At 37.6% G+C, this 26,853-nt stretch overlaps 1 protein-coding gene across 10 annotated transcripts in view; it reads right to left on the bottom strand.

Moving 5' to 3' along the window:
- The window catches only part of Sugct (succinyl-CoA:glutarate-CoA transferase), a 602,475-nt gene that overhangs the window by 341,500 nt on the left and 234,122 nt on the right, over positions 1 to 26,853 (bottom strand). The gene's annotated exons all lie outside the window — the stretch shown is intronic.

Below are 26,853 nucleotides of genomic sequence, written 5' to 3' on the forward strand. Positions count from 1 at the left end.
GAATCTCATGGACTTTCCTGCCCAGGCTGGCTTTGAACTATGATCCTCAGATCTCAGCCTCCTAAGTAGCTAGGATTACAGATGTGAGCCACCAATGCCTGGCTCATTATGCTAATTATAAAGATAAGCAAAACCTTCAAGGGTGTCTGTATCTATGTATATATTGTTCATAAAGAAATCTCCACAAGAATGCAGACCTTAATTTTTACATCATACATAAATTAGTTAACATAGAAGTAAAGACTAAAATATTGAGTTAAAACTACAGGTGAAAATAGCAAAATACATACTATTCATATCCGATTGAATCAGCATAGCACTGGAGGCTCATGCTTGTAATCCTAGATTCTCAGGAGGCTGAGATCTGAAGATCAAGATCTGAAGCCAGCCCAGACGGACAAGTCCATAAGACTCTTACTTCTTATTCAGAAGTAATGTGGGTCAAATGGTAGTGTCAGCCTTGAGCAGAAAAGTCAAGCAAGAGTCCAAGGGCCCTGAATTCAAACCCTAACAGCACGTGTGCGTGCGCGCGCGCACACACACACAATTTATAGACATATATGAAAGTATATGTATATATATATATAAGCTTTAGTGAAGTTTGATTTATTACATATGTTATGAAAATAAGAAAACTCTGAATCCTATAAGGTAGAATAGTTTACTTTTATTTTCAGATATGGATGCATGTGGTTATATTTTACCTAATTGTTGATTTAGATTACATCTGTAAATATTAATCAAACAAACTCACTAACGAAAAAAAGAGAGAAGAATGAGGTTTAGAAAACCTAAGTAACCTTTAAAGTCACATAAATATTATGTAGGAAAGTAGAAACTCTTTCCTGGATCCAGAGCCATGTGCTACCCTCCCCTGTTGTCTAGCCCACCCTCAACACTGTGTAGCCCTCCATTTCTGGTGACTAAGTGTAGGGTGACAGATCAAAGAAGCTCTGGGAGTGCTTGACTGCTAGGCACTGTCCCTGGGAGCTTAAATAGGCAGCACTTCCAGTCCAGCCTTTTGGTCTACCTCACTGTAAGCCATTTATGTAAGGGTTATCATGAGAAAAATTTTGTATTTGCTGTTTTCAGTCCCCATAATCTCATGAGGGCCAGATGTGCAGCTCAGTGGACTAGCACCTGGCTAGCATGCTCAAGACCCTGAGCTGGATCCCCCAGCACTGGCAAGAAAAGAGTTCCGTGACAGCTGGGTGCTAGTGGCTCTATAATCCTAGCTACTCAGGAGGCTGGGGTCTGAGGATCAAAGTTCAAAGCCAGACCAAGCTAGAAAGTCTGTAAGATGTTTATCTCCAATGACAAAATAAGAGCCAGAAGTGGAGCTGTAGCTCAAGTGGTTGGGCACTAGCCTTGAGTGAAAGAAGCTCAGGGACATTCTTGAGTTTAACCCCCAGGACCAGCAAAAAAAAAAAAATTCCCTGTGAAATGAGCTGTAGGATCCCCTTAGCTGTGGAAATTAAGGCTTAGAGAGATCCAATAAGACAGGGTATATATAGATGAGAAAACTCAAACCTACCAGCAATGGAGCCCTGATCTGGCTTTCCTCTAGGTTTTTTTTTTTAATCTGGCAGACTCACTACATATTAACAATGACCCTTCAAACTCTAGCACAGGGTGCCGTTCTTAAGCTACTGCCAATCAAGCTACTTATGTTCCACAAGAGACAATAAGTAGGGAGGAGAGAAACAGACGGAGAGGTCAGGTGTGCTGCCCAGAATCTAACCATCACTGCCTTCTTTCTGGCTAGTAATAGTGATATTATGGTTCTATAAAGTCTTATAAGATTAAAAAAGGGTTCCTGAGCTGATCCCTTTCAGAATGCTAAGAAAAAGGACAGATTATTTGTATGCATTGTGAGGATGAAAGACTGAAGCATTATTGGGACTGACATTCAAATCTACATTCTAATCCCAGAGTTCATCTCATACCACACTACTGCCATCTATGAAAGATAATCAGTCAGTAAAATCTATTGAGAAGACAGGTCTGACTTTTTTATAATTAAGTTTTTTATTGTAAAAATACTGTACAGAGGGGTTACAATTACATGAGCAAGGTAATGAGTACATTTCTTATCCAGCATTGTTGCCTCCTCCTTTGTTTTTCCCCTACCATCCCTTCCCTTCACTTTTAAGCTTAACTCCCACCTGGTTTTGTGATTCTGAGTAAATTATTTCACATCTCTGTTCTCAGGAATTTACACTAGTTGTGACTTGCTAAACATAGCATCACTTGCAATACAAACAGAATGCAATAATAAAAACATCATGTCTGTAATTGCAAGCCCAAGAAATTTTAACATTTTATACAGCAGTCTATCTGACAACTTGTGGTTATAAAAGTCTTAAGTTTCTGAGACTTCTCAAATGGATTTTATATGTATATTTGTTGTTGTTTATTGTTGTCATTTGTTTCTTTCTCTATAAAACATCTGTGTTTGTTCTGAGGCCCCTAGGGTTTGGTGATGATGGGTCTCAGGAATCTTTGGAGTCCTCATGACACTTGGAGCAGCTCTGCAGGGAGGGATGATGCAGAGATTTCAAGCTGGGCAGGAAGTAATAAATCAGGTATGTTTTACCAAGCAAACAACCAGGACTGTTTTGAAACAATTTAAACAGTTCTCAATATCATATTCTTGTGGACAAGCCATAGAGGTTGAAGATAATTTATTTTCTCATCCATACAGTTAAGACCAAAGCCAAAGCCTAAATTCCTGTAAGCAATGAACTCATGCCTGCTGCACTCCATGCTGACTCCATGTCCTGAAGAGGTTCAATTTCATAAGAGACTTTGCATGTTCTGGATGAAATTGGGGAGCTTCAAAATTATTGATTAGCTGGGCATTGATGGCTCACACCTGTAATTCTAGCCACTCAGAAGGCTGAAGTCTGGGGACTGTGGTTTAAAGCCAGCCCAGGGAATAAAGTCCATGAGATTCTTACTTCCAATTAACTATCAAAGATCCAGAAGCAGGGCTGTAACTCAAATGGCAGAGTGCCAGACTTGAGTGTAAAAAACTAAAGGACAGCACCCAGGCCCTGAGTTCAAACTGTAATATCAGCAAAAATTATCTAATTAATTTTTTAAATTAATGACAGTAATGTTGAGCAAATTAAATGTCACTTCTTTCCTTATCTCCTGAAAGAGTTTTTGAAGTGCTTAGAGACAATTTTTCTTCATGATTGTCAAAGTTTTCTTAAATAAGAATAGAGCAAAGTTCTAACAAAGGAGAAATCATATTCCTTTTCAAGTCATGCATTTCCCCCTAGTTTGGGCCAGATCAACTACTATATGTTCAGAGTCTATGACAAATATATAAACCTTTGAGTCCTTTCAATGACTTTCCACATGTATATTCAGAGCTCCAAAAAGGTAGGTTATTCTTGGGTTCTACAAGCTGCCTTTTCAGAGAGGTTTTACATCACATGAAAATCCAAATGCAATAACTAACATATGTAATATGACTTTGTGTTACAAAAGCATTTCTTCAGTTCACATACTGAGTGTTTGTACAATTTGAAATGCAAATTACTTTGCAAAATTTTAACTTGTATGCATTTTATGCATACAAGTATTCATATCATCTCTCTATACTGTTTTTATGGTAGAACTGATGATACAACAAAGATGTTTTTCTGAAAGTAAGTTCTGACAGCTGAACATACCTAACTCAAAACCCATGAACCTTTCACATTTTCTCTCTTCTTCCTACTCATATCAATATAACTACAGCAGTAGATCACTTTCAGACCTTGAAAGAGGTACGCCAGGGCAATGAAGAGAAAGATCTCTTCGTTTTCTACCTCCTTGGTATACAGAAGACAAGGTCTAGATAAGTGTGGCTTTAAACTCCAAAATAATTTTGTGTAATAATTAGAATGCTAAATGAGTATTTTTAGAGGCTTACAGAAGCAATTAGGAATTACAAAAGACATTGCTAATAATACAATAATGAATGAATATAAAACTTTAACAAGAAATTCATCAACAGAATATTAATTCTGAGAAATCTATAGAATGGGAGGAAATATTTTAAACTATTCATTCAAGCAGACATCCAGGGCATATAAATAATTCAAAAAAACTTAATATCAATTATTTTAACCCAGATAATTCAATTACAAAGTAGATCAACAATAGCTCAAGACACATGACCATATAAAATGAGGGTAATCAAAATGAACTCCAAGATATGGAAACAAGAGGTGTTTTTTTTAATGTACTATATGAAGTTATTTCTTTTTTCTTTCATTTTTTTCTTTGGTTTATACCCTCTGTCACTGTTTTTGATTTTGGTACCCTGTGTCTTGTATATATATTTATCTGATTTGGGGAAGGGAAAGGGAATAACAAAATGGCAAGACAAAGGACAAAGGGTGACCCAATGCAACAGCAATGCTCACAAGACACTATGTTGGAAATGAACTTTACAACTCGGGGAGGGAGGGAGTTGGGGGAGGGAAAGTAGGAGAGAGAGGCAGGGGGTAACACTGTTGGACAAGAAATGTACTCATTACCTTACTTATGTAACTGTAACCCCTCCTCTATGTATCGCCTTTACAATAAAATAAAACAAAGTAGATCAAATGGCCAGGAACCAGTGGCTTATGATTGTAATCCCACCTACTTGGGAATCTGAGATTAGGAGGAACACAATTCAAGGCCAGTTTGGGCATGCATGTAAGACCTTGTTGTAATATCTTGGCACAAATGGCACACGCTAGCCATCTCAGACAAGCTTGTAAAAAGTACATTTGAAAGATTACTTCTGAAAGTAAGAAAGTACAGGCATGCACCTGTCAATCCCAGCCATGACAGAAAGTCTAAAATAGATGAATTGTGGTCCAGGCAGAAGCCTGGGGAAAAAGGAAGACCTTATCTTAAAAATAACCAGGAAGGTTGACTAAGAGATAGAATGCCTGCCTAGCAAGCATAGGCCCTGAATTCAGATCCCAGTATGTTAAAAAAGGAAAAGGAAAAAACTAAGGACCAAATAACTAGAAACTTCACAAAAGAAGACATACAAATACTCTAACATGTAGGGAGAAAATCTCAGTCTGAGAATAAGACAGGTGCAAATTAAAACTGCAATAAAGTAACATATCTCACCTTAATTTTAAAAACATGAAACCATGAAAATAAATGCCAGAAAGAATGTAGGGAAATAAAATGTGTATGCATATACATGTAGAAATATATTATATATATACTATATATAAATATACATACATGGGAGTATTATTCAGCTAAGAAAAAGAATGATCCTATCATTTATAGCAACATGGATACAAGTGGAGAGCACTGTGCTCACAAAAGTAAGCCAAATATAGACAGACAAATATCACATATTCTCACTCATTTGTATAAACTAATAAGTCTGTCTCATAGAAGACTGGGATGGAATACTGATCACTAGACACAGGATGAGCAAGGGCAGAAAGGATGGACAGAAGTCAGCAAGTAGCACCAAAACTCAGAAAAAAGGAGTTGGCTCTGGTTTTTTTGTAGTCCCGTCGAAAAGAAACACTACAAAATTCCCCACAGGAAAATTATCTCTTTCCAAATTGTTCTGTAAATCACCGGATGCTAGTCAGCACTGCTACACCTCCCTATCTTCACCCTGCCTTGGTCACTATCACATGTACACTGTCATCAGTCTGATAGAGGTGAATGGTTTCTTATGGTTATTTGAAGTTGTATTTCTCACAAATGGAGAATTTTTTTCTTTTTAAAAATATTTTATTGTAAAGATACTGTACAGAGAGGTTACAGTTACATGGGTAAGGTAATGAGTGCATTTCCTATGTAGTATTGTTACCCCCTCCTTTGTTTTTCCCCTACCATCCCTTCCCTCCCCACCGCCCCAACTCCTCACCCCCTTACTCCTGGCCAAGTTGTAAAGTTCGTTTTCAACAAAATGCTGAAACAAGGATACAGGTTGACCCATTGTAACGATGAGATGTACAAGACACTATGTTGCAGAAATTTTTTATCTTGTCTTATAGGCTATTAGTTGTTGGTGGTTGTTCCATTTATTTTCTTTTTAAAAAATGTTTTACCATTATAAAGGTGATTACAAAAGTAAGATCAATGCAGGATACTCTTAGGAGAGGAACAGAAAGGTGCAATGCCTATGTGCATCTGATAATCCAAAATAATATTTATTGAAATGAACTCCAGGAAATGAAAACAGGAAGTTTTTTGTAATTTTTGTTTTCTTTCCTTTTTGTTCTAATTGTTCATTTATATGTCTTTGGGATGCAGCAATGGTACTCACTGGCACTCTGTTGAAAATGAGCTATACAACTTGTGGGTGGGGATGGGAGGGAAAAACTGAGAGAGCGAGAAGTGTGACACTGTCCAAAAACAGATGTACTCTTTACCGAACTTATGAAACTATAACCCCTCTGTACATCACCTTTTTAAAAGAATTTTATTGTTATTAACATTTATTGTCATCTCTCCCAGTTTTTCCCTCCTGTCTCCACCCACAAGTTGTATAGTTGATTTTCAACATATTTCCTTTTTCATATGTTTCAAGTTGGAAGGTCTTTCTCTCCTCATTGATTCATAGGTAATGTTGCAGTCTAAATACAAATCTTCTATCAGTTATATACCTTTCACATTTCTTCTCATAGATAATAGCTTGTCTTTGAATTTTCTTTTTCATAATCATTGTGCATGGGAGGTAGTCTTGGGGCTTGAACTCAGGGTCTGGGTGCTATCCCTGAGCTATTTTTCTCAAGTCTAACACTCTACCACTTTGAGCCACAGTGCCACTTCTGGTTTTCTGAGAGTTAACTGGAGGTAAGAATCCCCTAGACGTTCCTGGCCTGGCTGACTTTAAACTACAATCCTTAGATCTCAGCCACTTGAGTAGCTAGCATTACAAGTATGAGCCACCAGTGCCCAGCCATATAGAATCTTTCATCTATCTATCTGGTTGTACTGGTGTTTAAACTCTGGAGCTCATGCTTTCTAAGCTGTCACTTTACCACTTAAGCTACATCTGTAGTCCAGCTTTTTGCATTTTATTTTGGAGATCAAGTCTCATGAACAAAAAGTTCATGGGCAGAAATGCCCGGACTGCCCTTGAAATACGATCCTCCAAATCTCAGTCTCCTACATAGCTAGAATAGCTAGGAACAAAGTGCTCAACTGGAATCTTCTTCATTCTAATTTACGCAAAAAAAAAAAAAAAAAAAAAAAAAAAAAAAAAAAAAGATTGTTTTTCTTTAAGATTGCTGCTTTGGGGTTTGTTTTAAGGAACTGTACATAATTTATGAGTTTGTTATGAGGAACTAGATGAATGCATTCACACAATACATAGTACAAGTAGGTTCTGTGCAAGTATTAAATAAATAAAACTGAACTAATAACTGTGGGAGACAAACTGTTGTCAAGTGGGGAAAGGGACTGGAATAGAAGTTTGGGAAACAAAATTTGTTTCAGGGCTTGCATTGGCCCTTTAGACAAACTGAATAAACTCAAACCAAATCAATGAGACTCCCTAAGATCCAGGCTGCAGTTGACAATTCAGTAACTATAAACAGGCCTGTGGCATGTCTATAACTCACAGAAAAATAGGTGGAATTTGTTGGGTGCCATTTCCACCATAAACAGCATCACAGATTTAATACTTAATGTGTGTAATTTTTAAGCATTTTGTATTAATGCATAGAAATACTAAGCACCTAGATGGGTAAAAATCTTCCTTCATATCACTCATCTAAAAGAGCGATAAATTAGGGAAAGATATATTATTTGTGGTCAGGTACTGTCTGATTTCCTCAGGCAGGATTTTCTATTAGGAATTTATTTCTACATATTACCGATAAATATGGCTAAAGTTATCTTTCTTCCCCTAGCATTCATTAGTTTCCTCCAATATCTGCATGTTGATTTACAGGGAGTTCAAATCTGGAAGTTCCTAGGGACTTCCCACACAACTGGCTCTCAAAGACAGAGAGAGATCTGGGTATTTAGTCAATTTGTTTGAAGACTCACACTAATTATTAGCACTTTCACAATTCTTGTTCATATACTTATCAGTTATATTGCAGAAATAACTTACTTTGTACAGATTCTAAGTGAATTCTGGTTCATTCATTATAGTGTGGCCTGGGTTGAACTATGGTCTCTGTCTATAAAGTTTAAGGAGAAATGTGCCCTTATTGCCAAGGTTCAGGGATATCAAATACCAGAGACTGCTCATGCTAAAAGAGAAATACCAGCCTCTTTCATTGATATTTCTTTACAAAGAGTAAAGCAACACAGAATCACAGTGAAAAAATTATTTCATCATTCACAGGAACCCAGTAGAAATAAAGTCAACAATAACCTTATCACACAGAAATTAGTTTGGTTTATGCATACTTCTCAGCATTTTTACATGAACAAATATATTTTTTAAATTAAAAAGATATCATAATGCTTATAACCATTTTAAATTTACTAACCTTGCATCCATGTCAACAAGTCTTACCTATTATTTCATTGCAATGATCAGAGTAGCTGTGAGAGTGATCTACCATAGATGGCTTTAAGCAAACTCTTGTTTTAGATATATTAGCTGTATCTTACTTAATGTTTCTGAATAATGTTTCAATAAACATCCTTCTAGCTAAATCTCTGCATATGTTCTTCTTTACCTAGAATTCATTCTTAGACAGAAATAAAGTCAGCTGTAATCTAATCACACAGAAATAATTCTGGTTTATGCATATTGCTTAGGACATTGTTTAAATGTGTGTAATTTTTAAATATTTTTATATTAATATATAGAATACTAAGCACCAAGATGGGTAAAAATCCTGGTCTTCATATCACTCATCTAAAGAAGCAATAAATTAGGGAAAGATATATTATTTGTGGCCAGGTACCATGCTTGTAATCTTGACTACTTAGGAGGCTGAGGTCTGGAGGAGGATGATTGAAAGTTGGCCAAGGAAGAAAAGTTCAATAGGCATCATCTCAAAATAACCATCGAAATTCAGGACTGGATGCATGGCTCAAGTGGGAGAGTACCAAACAAGCATGCACAAGACTTTGGCTTTAAACATCAGTACCACAAAAAAGAGAAAAGTTATATTATTTGTAGCAATGCAATGGAGAAAAATTAAACAGAGGAATAAAGCCTTTCCATGAGGAACTTTTTAGTGGGGGTAAACTAAGACCTTGAGAATCATGCCAAGGCACTGTTTATGCAGAATCTTTTATCAAAACCAGGTATGATTTTTACCATTTGATTTGTTTCCAGTCTGATCTGATGGGGGGGGCGGGGGAGAGTCATTTCACTGATTACTAGCACTTCTTGCTGTTTATATATCTTATTTTACAAAGTCCTTACTTCCATCTTTTCAACCAGTTTCGACTGGGTTTTTCCTATTTATGTATCAGATCTTTTTGGTTTGTTTTGCTCGCTACAAGGGTTAGAACTAATAGCTCCACACTTTCACTTGGCTTGCTTGCTGAGCTGGCCCTCTACCACTTCAGCCAAACTTCCATGTGGAAGCATAGCTGGTTATTTTGGAGATGAGAGTCTAAATAACTTTTCTGCTTAAGCTAGCCTCAAAACCACAAGCCTCCATATTTTACCCTCCCGATTAGATAGGATTACAGTTGTGAACCACAGCTGCCCAGCTATAGTTTAATATTCTATACTAGTTTTGTATTAAAATTTGTATGTACACTAGGCACAGATTTTTAACAATAATTCTGGTTCTCAAAGAATTGATGGTAACAAAAATTAGAATATCCCATAGTTTTTCATTTTCTTTATCATACATCACCAACACAGTTATCTAAGAATATCTAATCCTACCAACAACAATTATGAGTTTTTAACTATTTTTGTAATGACTTCTTATTTCCATCACTAATGGTTTTACCATCTCAGTATTTATATTATCAAAACTTATGGCCACTTCATATTATACTCATTTAGTCATATGCATGTGTGTGTGTGTGAGAGAGAGAGAGAGAGAGAGAGAGAGAGAATAAATCTATCCATTCAGTTTGATTGAATGAATCCATATATGGAATGATATTCAAATCAAATGCTTTTAATAAACTACAAAACATTCAAGTACTCTAAATGACAAAAAGGAATAAAAATCCTGAGTATAATCTGGAACATGTATAAAGTATAATCTATAATAACTGATTAATATATCAGCAATTCAAAGTAATTATATAACTAAGATAGAGAACATGCTTTATACCAAATGCATACAAAACAACTTCAAGTAAATTTGAAAACAAAATCAAAATTGTAAGCACAGAAATCTAATTATACATAATACATCAACAAAAATTCCAAAACCACTTTGGATAGATAGAAATAAACATTCATAATATTCTTTGGTCTTTAATGTAGTAGATAACTAAAATGGTTTTGTGGCTTAATAGAATGTGGGAGGGGGATCTCCACTGACCATAAGCACTGTAGGGCATGACACAATTCACACCAGTTCCCTGTTGTAATCTAACTCTGGGAGAGGTCTAACAATTGATAGCTGACATTTTTCTGGGATAGACCATGTGCCAGTTTTAAGCATATCCATAGATTACATATTTAATTCTCAGAATAACCTTGTGATAGAAATTATATTTATCAGCCCTATTTTACAGACAAGGACCCTGAAGCACAAGATCGGCTAAGGTCAAGCAGCAATCCCACTTTTGGGCATTTACCCAAATGATCACAAACAAGACCACACTAAAGCTACCAGCACAACTATGTTTATCGCAGCATTATTTACTATAGCGAAGATATGGAACAAACCCAGATGCCCCTCAATAGATGAATGGATCAAGAAAATGTGGTATATATACACAATGGAATTCTATGCCTCCATCAGAAAGAATGACATTGCCCCATTTGTTAGGAAATGGAAAGACTTGGAAAAAATTATATTAAGTGAAGTAAGCCAGGCCCAAAGAAACATAGGTCCCATGGTTTCCCTTATTTGCAAAAACTAGTATATGTCTGAGTCAAGCAGAAAAGGTCAGATAAGTTGATATTAGGGGAATGAACCTCAAGAGAAGTATTTATAAGATTATTTCTATGTTGCTTTGTATGTCCCTCCCCCATGGTATAACCCCTGCTTTCAGTGTATTTGATGTTGGTATAATTTGTGGAGAGGAAGGGCAAAAACAAATCATTTAACTAGGGATACAGGTGGACCCATTGCAACAATGAGATGTACAAGTCATTATGTCAAAAAACGAACGTTACAACTTTGGTGGGGGGGGAGGACTGCGTGGGGGGGAAGTATGGGAAGGGTTGGGAAGGGGAAACAAAGAGGAGGCTACAATGCTTGAAAAGAAATGTACTCGTTATCTTGCCCATGTATTTGTAACTCCTCTGTACGGTATTTCACAATAAAAAAATAAAAATTAAAAAAAAAATTTAAGAGAATGATTAAGAACCCGGGTCATATGAACTCTAGAATCCAGGCTCTTTCCATACTGCCCTTCTTCCCACCACACCAAGAGAGGAACAACAGCAGGTGGCCAAATAAATCAATGAATGAATGGATCAATGAATCCAGCATCCAACAGATAGAATTTGCCTTTACTCTCTGGAACTCAGGAAAGGAAGCTGATATACTGAGCAACCCTTCACTTGGATACAGTGCTAATGCTTTGCCTGTCATCTCACTAAATCATAGAAACAACCAGGCAGGTGTACCTCAGTCACCATTTCTGAAGAAGAAACCAGAGTTTGTTAATTTGTTGATGATTCTTAGAAAAGTCATTCAGGGACTCACAAAATGATACTGGATGCAATGGGAGCTCAATATATATTTGTTGCATGAACTAATTTTAAATACCCTTTTCCTGCATAGAAAAGGGAATATTAAGAATTAGTAGCTAAAAGAAAAGCATGGGGCCCCGAATTCAAACCCTAGTACTGGAACAAAATAAATAAAATTGGTTTACAACACTGGTGTTTTGAACAGGGATAACTAATTTTGTTAAAATGGGGACAGCTGGATTCTAAATCCAGGCAGTCTCTCTCCTGAGTGGTCTTTACTTTGTCTTTCTTAAATAAACTATTACCTTACAGAAAGAAAGAAAGAAAGAAAGAAAGAAAGAAAGAAAGAAAGAAAGAAAGAAAGAAAGAAAGAGAGAGAGAAAGAGAGAGAGAAAGAGAGAGAGAAAGAGAGAGAGAAAGAGAGAGAGAAAGAGAGAGAGAAAGAGAGAGAGAAAGAGAGAGAGAAAGAGAGAGAGAAAGAGAGAGAGAGAGAGAGAGAGAGAGAAAGAGAGAGAGAAAGAGAGAGAGAAAGAGAGAGAGAAAGAGAGAGAGAGAGAGAGAGAGAGAAAGAGAGAGAGAAAGAGAGAGAGAAAGAGAGAGAGAAAGAGAGAGAGAAAGAGAGAGAGAAAGAAAGAGAGAAAGAAAGAGTGAAAGAAAGAGAGAAAGAAAGAGAGAAAGAAAGAGAGAAAGAAAGAAAAAGAGAAAGAAAGAGAGAAAGAAAGAGAGAAAGAGAGAAAAAGAGAAAGAGAGAAAGAGAGAGAAAGAGAGAGAGAGAGAGAAGAGAGAGAGAAAGAGAGAGAAAGACAGAGAGAGAGAAAGAGAGAGAGAGAGGAAGAGAGAGAGAAAGAGAGAGAGAAAGAGAGAAAGAGAGAGAAAGAGAGAGAAAGAGAGAGAGAAAGAGAGAGAGAGAAAGAGAGAGAGAAAGAGAAAAGAAAGAAAGAAAGAAAGAAAGAGAGAAAGAAAGAAAGAAAGAAAGAAAGAAAGAAAGAAAGAAAGAAAGAAAGTAGCTAAGATGGCTTTCTCCAAGGCAAATACTATTAAGCTAATCTCATTTATTTTTGTTTTTTTGGTTGGGTTCTAAACAAATAAAAGAGGGAAATCCTAGAGGCAAAATATTCTTAGATTTTTGCCAAACCCAATAGCAAGGTCATTCAAAATATCTTTGTGGATAAGAGAGAAATATACTCTGCATAATGACACAATCGTGTGAATGCTACAGTAGTCAAAGCATGCACCCCGAGGATTCAGTTTCTGTCTTGTAACTAAATCCATAATGGATTTGGATACTGTCAAGTGAGTCAGATTTTAACAAGCTAAAGAGAGCAGTCAGGTGGATTAAATAGCACTAATATTCCTTTAATCAGAACTAACAAAGTATGTATTTAAGCCCAAAGATTAAAAAAAAAGAGAGAGAGAGAGAGAAACAAGACTTAATAATGACTGGAGATTTAAAAAAAAGGTTATTTTTATAGTTAAAACCTTATGCAAGACAAGAAACCACATCACTGCCAGACAAGAGTAAAAACTTAAACCTCATGAACAAAACTGTTTCACCTACCACTGAGCTACCCCCATACTGTGCCATCACCCTGGCAGGCCTTACAGTAAGTAAGTCCTCTTTATCAAGTGCTAGTGGTATGCCAGGTATTCAACAACAATCACTCACTGAATTCTCTCAAGAATTCCAGAGGCAGGGAATTTGTTACTATTAACACCTGAGATACAGAAATAATATCATTCAACTACTACCCTGTCTTAATAGGACAAACACAACATCAGACCAGTTTAAGTCAAGTTTCAGATCATATCAAGCTCAATGCTATTCAGCCTTTCTTATCCTCAGACACCAACAGTTATTGCTGTTAGAGATGACCCATCTTGTGTCTCTTACTGCCCCTGATGAGTTCTACCACATGTATGGACAGTTCCTGCCTGCTGACAGCTTTCCATTTAAATGCCTGTGCCCCTTCTCTGAATGTGGGAGTTTGGGGATTCTACCTCTAAGGTCCACTCGCCAGTTTTCAGATGTTTCCCAACATGACTGCGCACCCCACAAGGGCAACCTGCTCATCAGTTGTGTATCTCTGTTTCCATTTTCTTGCTCTTTTCTGTTTCTTAGAATTGACTCCACTGGTAAATTACTCATATCCAAGGCCAAATGAAGATGCTATCTTCTACTTTTTCTGAATCATTTTTAAACCTTTTACTAACTGTAAGCAATTAACTAATTACCTAACTTAATTATTTTAAGGATTTCAGTAATCTATCTTTCTCAGCATACCACAGGAAACTCTGGTATTACTTAAGCATTCTTTGATTATTTTATGCTTTGAGTTAAACTTGATCTTGACTTGAGACGTGCAAGGACAATAGCAATTTCCTCCAGGCCACCTACCAAACCTGCCAGTAGCTGAAAAAGACAAAGATGTAGAAAGATCAAAATAATGAGAAAAATATGAGACAGGAATTTGAATTTAACCATGACAACTGAAATAAAATATGGGTGACCACCAGTCACCCATAGATACCTGGCCTCAAATTACAAGACTGGCTCATTCTTAAGAATATTTTATTTTTTTCCAACCAGTACTGAGGCTTAAACTCAGGGACTTGAGCTCTTACTCATCTTGCTTGTTCACTGTTGATACTCTACTACTTGAGCCATGCCTCCAGTCCATCATTTTGCTGGTTAACTGGATGTGGAGTCTCACTGTCTTTTCTGCTTCAGTGGTCTCTGTATTATAATCTTCCAGGTCTCAGTTACCTCTTTTGAGAAGTTAGGATTACATGCATGAGCTAGCAGTACTAGGCTCAAGACTATTTCTGAAAAGAGTAAGTTTCTAAGTTCATTTTCTTTTTGGATATTCCCAGACAAGGATTCTGGCACTTAAAAACATAAATGAGGCTGGGAAGGTGGCTCAGTGGTAAAGTGCTTGCCTTGCATGCATGAGGCCCTGGGTTTGATTCCTCTGTACCACATAAGCAGAAAAAGCTGGAAGTGGCACTGTGGCTCAAGTGGTAAAGTACTAGCCTTGAGCTGAAGAGCTCAGGGACAGTGCCCAGGCCCAGAGTTCAGGCCCCATGACTGGCAAAAACAAAAAACAAAAACAAAAAAACATAAATGAAACAGGGCTGCAAACCAGAAAACTACCCCTTGCCCTTGACTAAACTATACCATTATTTGACTTTTCCCCCTAATCAATCACAGTTAACACTCCTCAAAATCCAGAAGCACTTTAAGGAAGTTGTAAACATGTTATTGGTAAGCCAGTAATACTATGAGGTTACTATTTTTATAAAATGAACAATTCAACACCTTGGTAGGAAAATAAAGATTCCTTGAAAAGTATGCTACATGAACCCCTCCTCTTGACTGTAGTAAACTGAAAATTAATTCAATCAACTGTCACATTCAACTGTTATTGTTGTGTGTACAAAGTGATAGATTTGGAGGAAAAATAAGGCAACCAGTCATCACAAAATCATTGGCATCTCTCAAATATACAGCTTTTCCACATGCATGTTGCTTTCCAATGCTTCATATGGTTACTGTTAAAATGAGTATGAAAGTTTTATTGAGTAACACAACTACAAAAAAGCATGCATAAATTGCTAGTAGATTCTGCTACTTCATGACAGGAGTCATTGTTTGACTGTGTTGTATCATATGCTTTCTCCCTCTGCAAAGGAAAAGTTTTGTCCCAGACAAATAAGAGACAATGTTGTCTTCTGGCCTCTTCACAAGTTGATATTCCCTGCCACATACAAAGTCAAAGAAAGGGAAAGAAACAAACTTTTCTATGAATTCCCCAGGGAGAAAACTACAATTGATGACAAGTACTTGCATAGGAATTTTTTATAAAATTTTAGTCATTTATTCAGAGTAACATAAAAGTTAGAAACTAGTCACAGAATCTAATCTTCGATAAGGGAGCTAAAACAAATAGAATGGAAAAAAGACAGCCTCTTTAGTAAATGGTGCTGGCAAAATTGGTTAACTACTTGTAGAAAACTAAAGCTAGATCCTTATATATCACCCTGCACCAGAATCAACTCCAAATAGATCATAGACCTCAGAGTCAAAGCAGACACTCTGAAAACATTACAGGATGGAATAGGAGAAACCCTAGGTCTCGTTGGCACAGGCCGAAATTTTCTTAATAGAGACCCGGAAACACAACAAATCAAAGAAAGGTTGGACAAATGGGATTGCATGAAATTGCAGAGCTTCTGCATGGCAAAGGACATAGCTAGCAAGATCAATAGAAAGTCCACGGATTGGGAGAAGATCTTCACTAGACATACACGAACAAGGGTCTCATATCTAAAATATACTTGGAACTCAAAAAATTAAACCCCCCAACAACAAATCCTCAAAGAAACAACTGCCCAATAAATAAGTGGGCTAAAGACTTAAAGAGAAACTTCTCTGAAGAGGAAAGAAGGATGGCCAACAGACACATGAAGAAATGCTCAACCTCCCTAGCCATAAAAGGAATGCAAATCAAAACAACATTGAGATACCACCTCACCCCAGTTTGAATGGCAAAAATCAAGAACTCTAATAACAACAGATGCTGGAGGAGATGTGGACAGAAGGGAACCTTACTGCATTGTTGGTGGGAGTGTAAACTTATTCAACCACTTTGAAAAGCAGTATGGAGGTTCCCCAAAAGAATCCACATAGAGCTCCCCTATGACCCAGCAGTCCCACTTTTGGGCATTTACCCAAATGTTTACAAACAAGACCACACTAAAGCTACCAGCACAACTATGTTTATTGCAGCAGTACTTACTATAGCGAAGATATGGAACAAACCCAGATGCCCCTCAGTAGATGAATGGATCAAGAAAATGTGGTATATATACACAATGGAATTCTATGCCTCCATCAGAAAGAATGACATTGCCCCATTTGTTAGGAAATGGAAAGACTTGGAAAAAATTATATTAAGTGAAGTAAGCCAGGCCCAAAGAAACATAGGTCCCATGGTTTCCCTTATTTGCAGTATCTAGTATATGTCTGAGTCAAGCAGAAAAGGTCAGATAAGGTGATGTTAGGGAAATGAACCCTAAGATATGTATTCAAGTGTTTTTTTTTCTTTCATGCGATTGTTTCTAACACATTTATAAGATTATTTCTTTGTTGCTTTGTATGTCCCTCCCCCACAGTATAACTCCTGCTTTCACTATATTTGATGTCGGTATAATTTGTGGAGGGGAAGGGGAAAAACAAATCATTTAAATAGGGATACAGGAGGACCCATTGCAACAATGAGATATACAAGTCGTTGTTATGTCAAAAATGAACTTTACAACTTTGGTGGGGGAGGATGGGAAAGGATGGGAAGGGGAAACAAAGGAGGAGTCTACAACGCTTATAAGAAATGTACTCATTATCTTGCTCATGTAATTGTAACCCCTCTGTACAGTATTTTCACAATAAAAAAAGAAACTAGTCACAGATACCTTTGATATTAATACCACATGATATGAAAAATTATGAACAATAGAAGACATTTCCTAACAATATTTATTTCTTACTTTTATTTTAACCTGTGTTCCATGCTATTTTGACTCATATTGACCACAGAGTTAGAATATAATTATTGCTACGCTTGACAGCTAGACCAGAGTATAGATTTTTTTTTCAGTTTAGGCTTTTTTCTTCTTGCTTTTGTTGCTATTGTTGGTATAATTGTATTTCAATGAGTTATTTCAGCCAAGTGTTACTGGCTCACACCTGTAATCCTAGCTATTCTTAAGAGTGAGATATGGAAGATTTGCATTAGAGGCTAATAGGAGCAGAAAAGTCTGGAACATTATCTCTAAAATAACAAGCAAACGGCTGAGCTGGAGGCTTTTCCCAACTGGTAAAGTGCCAGCCTAGCCATTCTTGCAAGCTTGAAGCCCAAGTTCAAATCCCAGTATTACAAAAAGGGTTATTTTAATGCAAATATTGCTTTGGATGCTCAGAACCCTCAGGTAGTCTGGGCAACAATGGACCACACTTGGAACCCTAGCTACTCTGGAGGCAGAGAGCAGTACTGCTGTTCAAGGCTAGCCCAAGAAAAAGTTCATACAACCCCATCTCAACCAAGGGTGGGTATAATGATGTATGTCTTTTGGCACAGCTATATGAGAAGACTAGAATACTGTAGCTCCAGGCTAACTGAGGCAAAAGAGTACATGAGACACTCAACTCAGCAGAAAAAGCTAGACATGGTGGCACACACCTGTCATCTTCATCTTCCCTATGAAAAGAAGCATAGATAGGATGATCTTGAACCAGGGCCTCCGAGGCAAAATGTGAGACCCTATCTCAAACAGTATAAAGGCTGGAGGAGTGGCTTAGGTGGTAGAGCACCTGCATCTCAAGTGCAAAGTCCTGAGTTCAAACCTCAGTAAGTTCCTCTTAGTCTCCCTACCCAAAAAAGTCATACAGCTGCGGGAGATTTTTTTGGTCACACAAAAAGTACATATTTTTCTTTCATTCGCCTTAGGTATTTTTAATTTGCAGCTGTTGCTGTTAACCATAAATGGAATCTCCTCTTCATTGCAATTTTGGATTATATAGGAAAGGACTGTTTTCTTCACATTGACTTTGTATTGGGCACATGTTAAACTCTATTAGTTGCACATTTTTAAGAATTATTTTTACTATTATATTTACTTACTATTATATTACTTTGTCTTAACAAATGGAACCATGTAAGGGAACAAACTATACTTGATTTACACTCAAAGATGGACTTTATTTTCTCAATCCTCTTCGAATTAAGATAATGGCATGATAAAATTATTAAACACAAGTATGTCTCTGACAATATTACTCTGGTTTTCTAACAGTTATAAACTGCTATAATTTAGAATGGATTCCTATATGTTGACATGTTTGAAAGTAATTTAGAAGCACCTATTACTCTCATTTTCAAAAACATGGTAGATACACATCAATTACCACCAGAAAGAGCCAGTCCCAGATCCCACAATACACAGGCCAGAATTTTTATTTCCTTTTTTTGTTGTTGGCTTTTGTTGGTTTCTGTTCATTAAATTGAACTGAATACTAAGACTTAAATAAACTCAGACATTCCAGTGTCTGAATTTTTCTTTTTCCAATGTTAACAAATGAGAAAAGGAAAACAATTCATATAGGAAAGAAGGAAAGAAAGAAAGAAAGAAAGAGAGAGAGAGAGAGAAAGGAAGGAAGGAAGGAAGGAAGGAAGGAAGGAAGGAAGGAAGAAGGGAAGGAAGGAAGGAGGGAAGGAAGGAAGGAAGGAAGGAAGGAAGGAAGGAAGGAAGGAAGGAGCGAGCCAGGCACTTGGTGGCTCATGCCTGTAATCCTAGCTACTCAGGAGGCTGAGATCTAAGGATCACAGTTCAAAGCCAGCCTGGGCAGGAAAGGTCATGAGACTCTTATCTCCAATAAACCACTCAGAAAACTGGAAGTCGCTCACGTGGCAGAGTACTAGCCTTGAGCTGAAGAGCTGAGGGACAGCACCCAGGACAAGAGTGCAAGCCCCAAGACCTATCAAAAAAGAAAAAGAAAAGAAAAGAAGGAAGGAAGGAAAGAATGAAGGTCATTTAGAAAAGAAAAATGTAAATGTCAAGTTGGAAGATTAAAAGTTGTATATATGACAGTATATGAGAGAAAGAAAGAGAGGGAAAGAGAACGTGGGAAGGAGAGAAAGAAAAATGTTCACTTTTTTTCCTAGTCAAATGAATGTAAACAGGGCCAGGCAACAATGGCTCAAATCTGTAATCCTAGCTACTTAGTAGGCTGAGATCTGAGAATCACAATTTGAAGCCAGTCCAGGCAGTAAAGTCCATGAGACTTTAATCTCCAGTTAACCACCAAAAAGTCAAAGGGAAGGTATGGCTTGAGTGGCAGAGTGCTAGTCTTGAGCAAAATAGCTCAGGAACAGTGCTCAGGGCCTCAGTTCAAGCTGCAGGACAAGCACAAAAAAGGAGAAAGAAACAAAGATTAATCTAAACATAAAATTCATGAGAGGAGAAAAAAGGATTAAACAATTATTCTGTGCATGTTATGCCACAGGCAGTGATAAGCAAGAGATCCCAATTTGAGCCTCACTGATGAACTATGAGATAATTGAGGAAAACACAAATAACTAGAACTAAGGTAGACACAATCTACTTTCTCACAGAAGCAGTGAGGAATTTGCCAAACCCACTGTGGACAGTCCAGGTGACAGTAGCCAGGAGCAGCTGGTCACTACGGGATGGTCCAGAACACTGCACAGCTGATAAAAATCAAGACTCAGGAGGAATGCCCGCTGTCAGGAGTGGATGAGAAGTAGAGTCAGTTTTTTCTAGAAACATCAGTTGATTCAAGATCAAAGACCAAGGAAGTACTAGAAACCAAAGCTAAGAGGAGATAAGAATGGAATCAAGGCAGGAATAGAGTACTTGCAGATCACCTCTTAATCCTACCCGTAAGTAGGCAAGAATCTAAACAGAAAGGGAATGAGTCAGAGAGGCTGAGGAACAAATCAGAGAGAAAGGAGATGGAGTCAACCCCCAGATACTTCATCCAACTCAAAAAAGTCAAGAGCAAAACAAGGTCAGCCAGAGAATTCTGAAATGAAGGACTTAGAGAAGGCTTGTGGAGCCTCCCACCAGATTTCAGGGCATCTCTGGCCTATGGTACTATTAGATTTAAGTTCTTTCACTAAGGAAAGAGTTAAATTGACGATATCCAAAGTTCTATTCAGCTCTTAAAGTGTTTAGGACTTGAACATTCTATAAATCTAAAAACTATATATCAAGTTCCAATGGAGAACTGAGAGTATTAAATGTTTTATCTGGGGAAATGGGGTTTACTGGCCTGCCTCCCACCACCACCTTCCCCTCCTTACACACACACACACACACACACACACACACACACACACACACACACACAACACACACTTCAAATCACCTAATTCTTTTTACTAAAAGGTAATGCAGAATGGTTTATAGCCTTCTTTGGGAAAAAATGGAGGGAGGGATTGGGGAGAGTAGGATGACATTCCATTCTACCCTGACTCACTTAAAGACATCATTTGATTCTCAGCCACAAAGAATCCTCTTAACTGAGTGGAAAGAGCCCGGGTCACGAGGCTCTCCTTTGATTGCCTTTGCATTCTGAAGTAAGCTGAAGGGATGCTTTCCAGAGCCATTGTTTCTTTCTTTTACCCTCCAGGCTGATTTTTCCAGTAACAAAACATAGCCACTTAAATCTGTCTCCAAATAACCAACATTTAGAAAATATAGCACATAAAATATAGGCATTTTATGAGGGACCATCTATTAGCTGATAATGGCAAAGCTGCCAAGAAATGAGCAAGAAAACAAATGTGACCTTCACCAAACATCTTATCCATTTATCCAAATTAGCCCTACTGAAGTGGACGCCAGATAAACCTACAATGATAGGATTCAGAGCATCATAAGGAGTTGGGAGAAGGTTACAATAAATTAAATATGTAGGTTGAGAATATATATATATACATATATATACATATATATATCTATAAATCTCATGAAATGCAACCTCATGAGATGCTAATAGAAGTCAGAAATATAAGGCTGGCAGAAAAGATTTTAAAATGTGATTATTTGGAATACTAGACCAAAAAAATGTTTTAGAGGGAGAGAACAGTAAGTTTCTCTATGTATATTAAAAACATAAGGACAGAGGATAGTTGATGGCCACCAGGTTTAGGGAGGGTTGGAATTCATGGGCGTTAAGAGGCCTCCCTTTCCTACCAGCCTGGGCAAGAACGTGAAGAGGAGGAAAACTCAGGACTCCTTACTACTATTGTTCTCAGCATTCAGCCCATTCCTTCTTTCCACCTCAAAAGCCAGTATCTTTATTTCTCTCCAGTCTCTAAATAAAATCCAGCTGAGGAAAAGGTATGGGAAACTTATTCACACTAAGGAATCAGATTTCATATCCTGCTACTGTTTGAAACTGAAGAATAGGCAAACTCTTACACAGAGAGAGACAGACAGACAGAGAGACAGAGAGACAGACAGACAGACAGGCAGGCAGGCAGGCAGACAGACAGACAGACAGTAGATTAGACAGAGAGAGAATTAACTAGATTATAGAAGCAGATGGAGGAGGAGGAGGAGGAGGTGGAGGTGAAGGAGGAGGAGAAGGAGAAGAAGAAAGAGGAGGAGGAAGGAAGGAAGGAAGGAAGGAAGGAAGGAAGGAAGGAAGGAAGGAAGGAAGGAAGGAAGGAAGGAAGGAAGGAAGGAAGGAGGGGGAGGGAGGGAGGGAGGGAAGGAAGGGATGGAGGAAGGGAAGAAGGAAGGAAGGAAGAAAGGAAGAAAGGAAGAAAGGAAGGAAGGAAGGAAGGGAAAATAGATAGTAGATACACTAGACTAGATAATGGATAGTTAGATACATAGTTAATGAAAAGAAGATATAATAAGTAGATGGTAAGTACACAGATTAAAAACTAGATAAATGATGAAGAAGAAAGATAGATGATAGAAATAGACAGCCAGACAGAAAGTAGAACCTAGAACTGTGTGTAAGGAAGGGCTATTATCCAGGAGTAGAGGTACCTTCTAGGCTTTCTAAACTGTATCACACCAATGTATCAATGACAAAAATCCACCCTGTTCTCCAAGAAAACCAGATATTCAGAGAGGCCTTCATGCAAAGAAATGAAAAACAACTAGGAAAGTGATATTCATTTGTTATTAATTGGATATTGATATCACGTACCCATTAATGGTTTAATTTTCAAGCCCAAATTGTGAAAGGCAGAAAAGGGGCAGGAAGATGGGGCAGAAGGGCAGAATGAAATGGAAATTTAGGAAACTAGCAAAGAGAAGGTAAGAGAAGGACTGTTACCAATTAAATATGAGGTCATTCTATTTTCTACTAAAAAAAATAAGGAAATAAAAAATGTCATTCAGCAGAAAAAGTAAAACCAACATCTTTATGGAAGGCCAAAGATATCCTTTAAAACTTTAAACAATTTAATTGTAATCCCTCTGTATATTACCTTTATAAAAACAATTTGAAAAGAAAAACTTTGAACAATTTAAGCTGGGCACAGATGCACATGTCTATAATCTCCCTCCCTGGGGAGACTGAGGCAGGAAGATTGTGTTCAAAACCAACCTCAGTGAGACCCTGTTTCTAAGCAAAGTTGAAAAACAGAAGAACTCATGGATGGACTTTATTTAGGAATTCAAAGACCAGTTGAAGCTCTCCATGGAGCCTCTTAACACAGCATTTAAAGGACATACAAATGTTTCATTCTTTAAAGTACAGCACAAATGCAAGAACTAACTAATGGAGTGATCACAAATCCATCACCCACACTTAGGAAGAAGTGTCTCTTGAAAGAGCATAGAATTTTGGCTATTTAAAAATACCCTTTGGGTTGGGAAAAAATGGGCACTATTCATGGCCTTTTTAGAAAAGCAGTACAAAGTTAAATGTATTCCTAAACCCTGTGAGCTACTTCTGAATTTTTAAAAAGTTAACCCAAAATCACTTATCTATCTACCACAAGACAGTGTAGGCCAAAAAAATCTCATGCTTTACTTTTGTTAGAATTAACAAAAATCAGAATAGTAATACTACTAGTTAGATCAAGATCCCAATCAAGATTTCTGATGGATGGCTAAATAGTATTGGTCAAATAAAAATTATCCAAATTAATTTTCCCAATAGTTACAGTTTGGCAAAAAAGAAAAATCTCTCAAAGGCACAAGGTTTAGAAATTTAAAAGGGATACAGACATTGAATGGTAAAATAAAAGAGAAAAGAGACAGAGAGAGACAGACGGAGAAAATGATTAATAAACAGGGAAGCAGGGAAGAGAGAGGGCTAGGGAATATAAAAGAAGGGATGAACTCATTCAAAGTACACTGTATGAATCTGTGGAATTATCACAATGAAATCTACCTGTACTATTAATGTATGCTAATAAAAATAGTTTTTTTTTTAAAAGGAGGCCTGTGATTATGAATCTCAAGAACTGACATTCTCTAGTAAGTCTGGGAATCCCCATGTTCTTGCTGCTTTGTGCCCCTCCCCATTTGTTTAAACCTAACTGTGACATGAGTGTTGTTATGAGATTCTGATAATATTTGACAGCCTGAGGCTCCAGGAGATTGGAGCACTTGCTCAAGACCACAGAGTGAATCAGTAGATGACTAAGTTTCCCACTATGCTTTGATCCTAACACCTGGTGGATGCAAATTCATCATTAGTGACTCCCACTGGCCTCTTTTGGATCTGTAGGCCCTGACATTGAGGACCTTCCCTCTACTATGTCTACTTCTGCTATGATCAGATAGCTTTGCTCACTGATTCATGCATTCCCTAAATGAAAGAACATTTATTGAGTGCCAGTAACAGGCACTCGAAAGAAAAAACAAAACGATGTTGTCTCTGCCTTAAGAGATTCACCGTCTTGTCAAGAAGGCAGAGAAGGAAATGAGAGCTGAGTGCCAAAGATGTCTCGATACGCAGTGTAGGAGGGACTGCTTGCCACAGACAGGGAAGGCAAGGACACTCCTAAAACTGCCTGTTTCAAAGGATGGGTGAGGGGGGGAGACATCCAGGGTTCCTCATCCTGGAGTAGAGCAATAAGTATTTCAGAAGGCAGGGAGGATGGAAAAATTAGGCCATATTATAAAGATGAGCAAGTGGTTCTAATGAGATGGGAAGTACAGTTACACGTGCTAAAGTAAATGCTGTAAACTATCTTCTTTATTTTGTATGGGTAATGGGACTTGAACTCAGGGCCTCTTGCTCTCACTTGACATTTTTGCTCAAGGCTGGCACTCTAACACTTCTAGCCTTTTGTCGATAAACTGGAGATAAGGGCCTGGATTGAGTAGCTAGGATTACCAGCATGAGCCAGGCTACACTTCATCTTTAAGGTCCCAAGAAGACCAAACCCAGGAAGTGGAATTTTCAAGTTTGCCTAATGTCAGAGTTTTTAGTTTAGTTTGGATTTGCTTTAAATAAACACTAAATTAGGTAGCTTTCAAATTACAGTCCTTCCATCAATCAACAAGAACTTTGCAGGGTTTAACTCTCCAAGTCTATAATTTGAACTGGGTGCTGGTAGCTCACTCCTGTAAACCTAAGGCTAAGATCTAAGGATCATAGTTCAGAACCAGCCTAGCAAGAAAGTCTATGAGACTCTTATCTCAATTTAACCAGCAAAAAGCTAAAAGTAAAACTGTGGCCCAAGTGTAAAACGCCAATCTTTAGCAAAAAAAAAAAAAAAAACAAAGGTACAGTGCTCAGGACTACCACAAAAATCAAGCCAAAATAAACAGAAAAGTTGATGTCAAATTTTGAAAATGCTCAGTTTAGAAGACAGTCTTAATTTAATTGGTTTTTCAACTCAACATATATTTTAACAACTCTATTTAGAAATCCTCCAAATAGAGTATTTAATTTCTCAATATTTTACTACAGTAAACCCTGAAAATAATATTTCATTAGGTATCTGAAACTAAATTAATGGGGAAAAAATCACATCTGTCAAAAACAAAAAGTATTATTTATTTTAATAAAGGAAATGCCACTTTCGTTTAAAAGATGTATATCAAATGTTGTTATTCTTATTTATGAGGACTTGGTCTAAACACGGTTTTAGAAATTGTTTGACTAAGGCTCTATTGATATATACTTGCCCAAGGTTTAAAATACATCATGAATATTTTTCTGAACTGCTTCTCCTGCCCAAAGTCTTGATTTTTAATTATTATCTTTAAGACGTTTCATAAGGGGCTGGGAAGGTGGCTCAGTGGTACAGCGCTTGCCTTGCATGCATGAGGCCCTGGGTTCGATTCCTCAGCACCACATAAGCAAAAAGAAAAAAGCCGGAAGTGGTGCTGTGGCTCAAGTGGTAGAGCTCTAGCTTTGAGCTGAAGAGCTGAGGGACAGCGCCCAGGCCCAGAGTTCAAGCCCCACAACCGGACCCCTCCCCCCCAAAAAAAGAAGAAGAAGTTTCATAATTGGGGGAGGGGTATTTGTTTGTGGTTGTTGTTGTTTGGTTTATTTATTTATTGCCAGTCTTGGGGCTTGAACTCAGGACCTCGGCACTGTCCCTAAGCTTCTTTTGTTCAAGGCTAGCCCTCTATCACTTGAGCCACAGTGCCACTTCCAGCTTTTTCTATGTATGTGGTACTGAGGAATCAGACCTGGGGCTTCATGCATGCTAGGCAAGCACTCTACCACTAAGCCTCATTGCCAGCCGCCGTTTTATTTTTCTTGCTATAAAATTACCCTCAGGTCAATATTTCATTCTTTGCATCAATATTTCTCTCACATATGGCACTACCTCCAGGAAGCACTCCCCAAGTTACTCAAAAATAGTTCCACAGTACAATATGTGTAAGTTAACCCCAGCATTTCCCACCCACCACTGGGCTCACTGCTTTATGGATTTGTTTTCCTGATTAAACCCTGAACTGGCTTCAAGAGTTCATGCTGCTTCTTTTATCTTGGATAAGCTGGCCCAGTGTATAACAGTAAGGGGCCAATAAATGTTAACAGAGAAAAGAAAACAGAGGAAATTAAATGAATTGTATTTCTATTTAATCTATCACTTCCCTTTTCCTTCATCCTCATTCTGTACCTTTCTCTGATTTCTCCCTAACCACTAATCCATTATTGACTTTTTTCTTCCTAGATTCCATACATATCAGGACCGTACACATACTCTTTTCTTCCTAGATTCCATACATATCAGGACCTCAAACTGTCTCCTGGAGCCTAAACTGCAAAGCTGCTGCTGTGGTGTGCCAGTACCACAGGCTTCATACTTAGCTTCTCTATAACATTAAAAAAAAAAAAAGAGGCTTTCTCTTCAGTAAATTGTGCTGGCAAAATTGGTTAATCACTTGTAGAAAACTAAAGCTACATACTTATCTATCACCCTGCACCAGAATCAACTCCAAATGGATCAAAGACCTCGGAGTCAAAGCAGACACCCTGAAAACATTACAGGAAGGAAGAGGAGAAACAATAGGTCTCATTGGCACAGGCCAAAATTTTCTTAATAGAGACCCAAAAACAC

Source organism: Dipodomys merriami, unplaced genomic scaffold (assembly GCF_024711535.1).
Source record: "Dipodomys merriami isolate MVZ:Mamm:240054 unplaced genomic scaffold, mDipMer1.0.p SCAF_104, whole genome shotgun sequence".
Classification (NCBI taxonomy): domain Eukaryota; kingdom Metazoa; phylum Chordata; class Mammalia; order Rodentia; family Heteromyidae; genus Dipodomys; species Dipodomys merriami.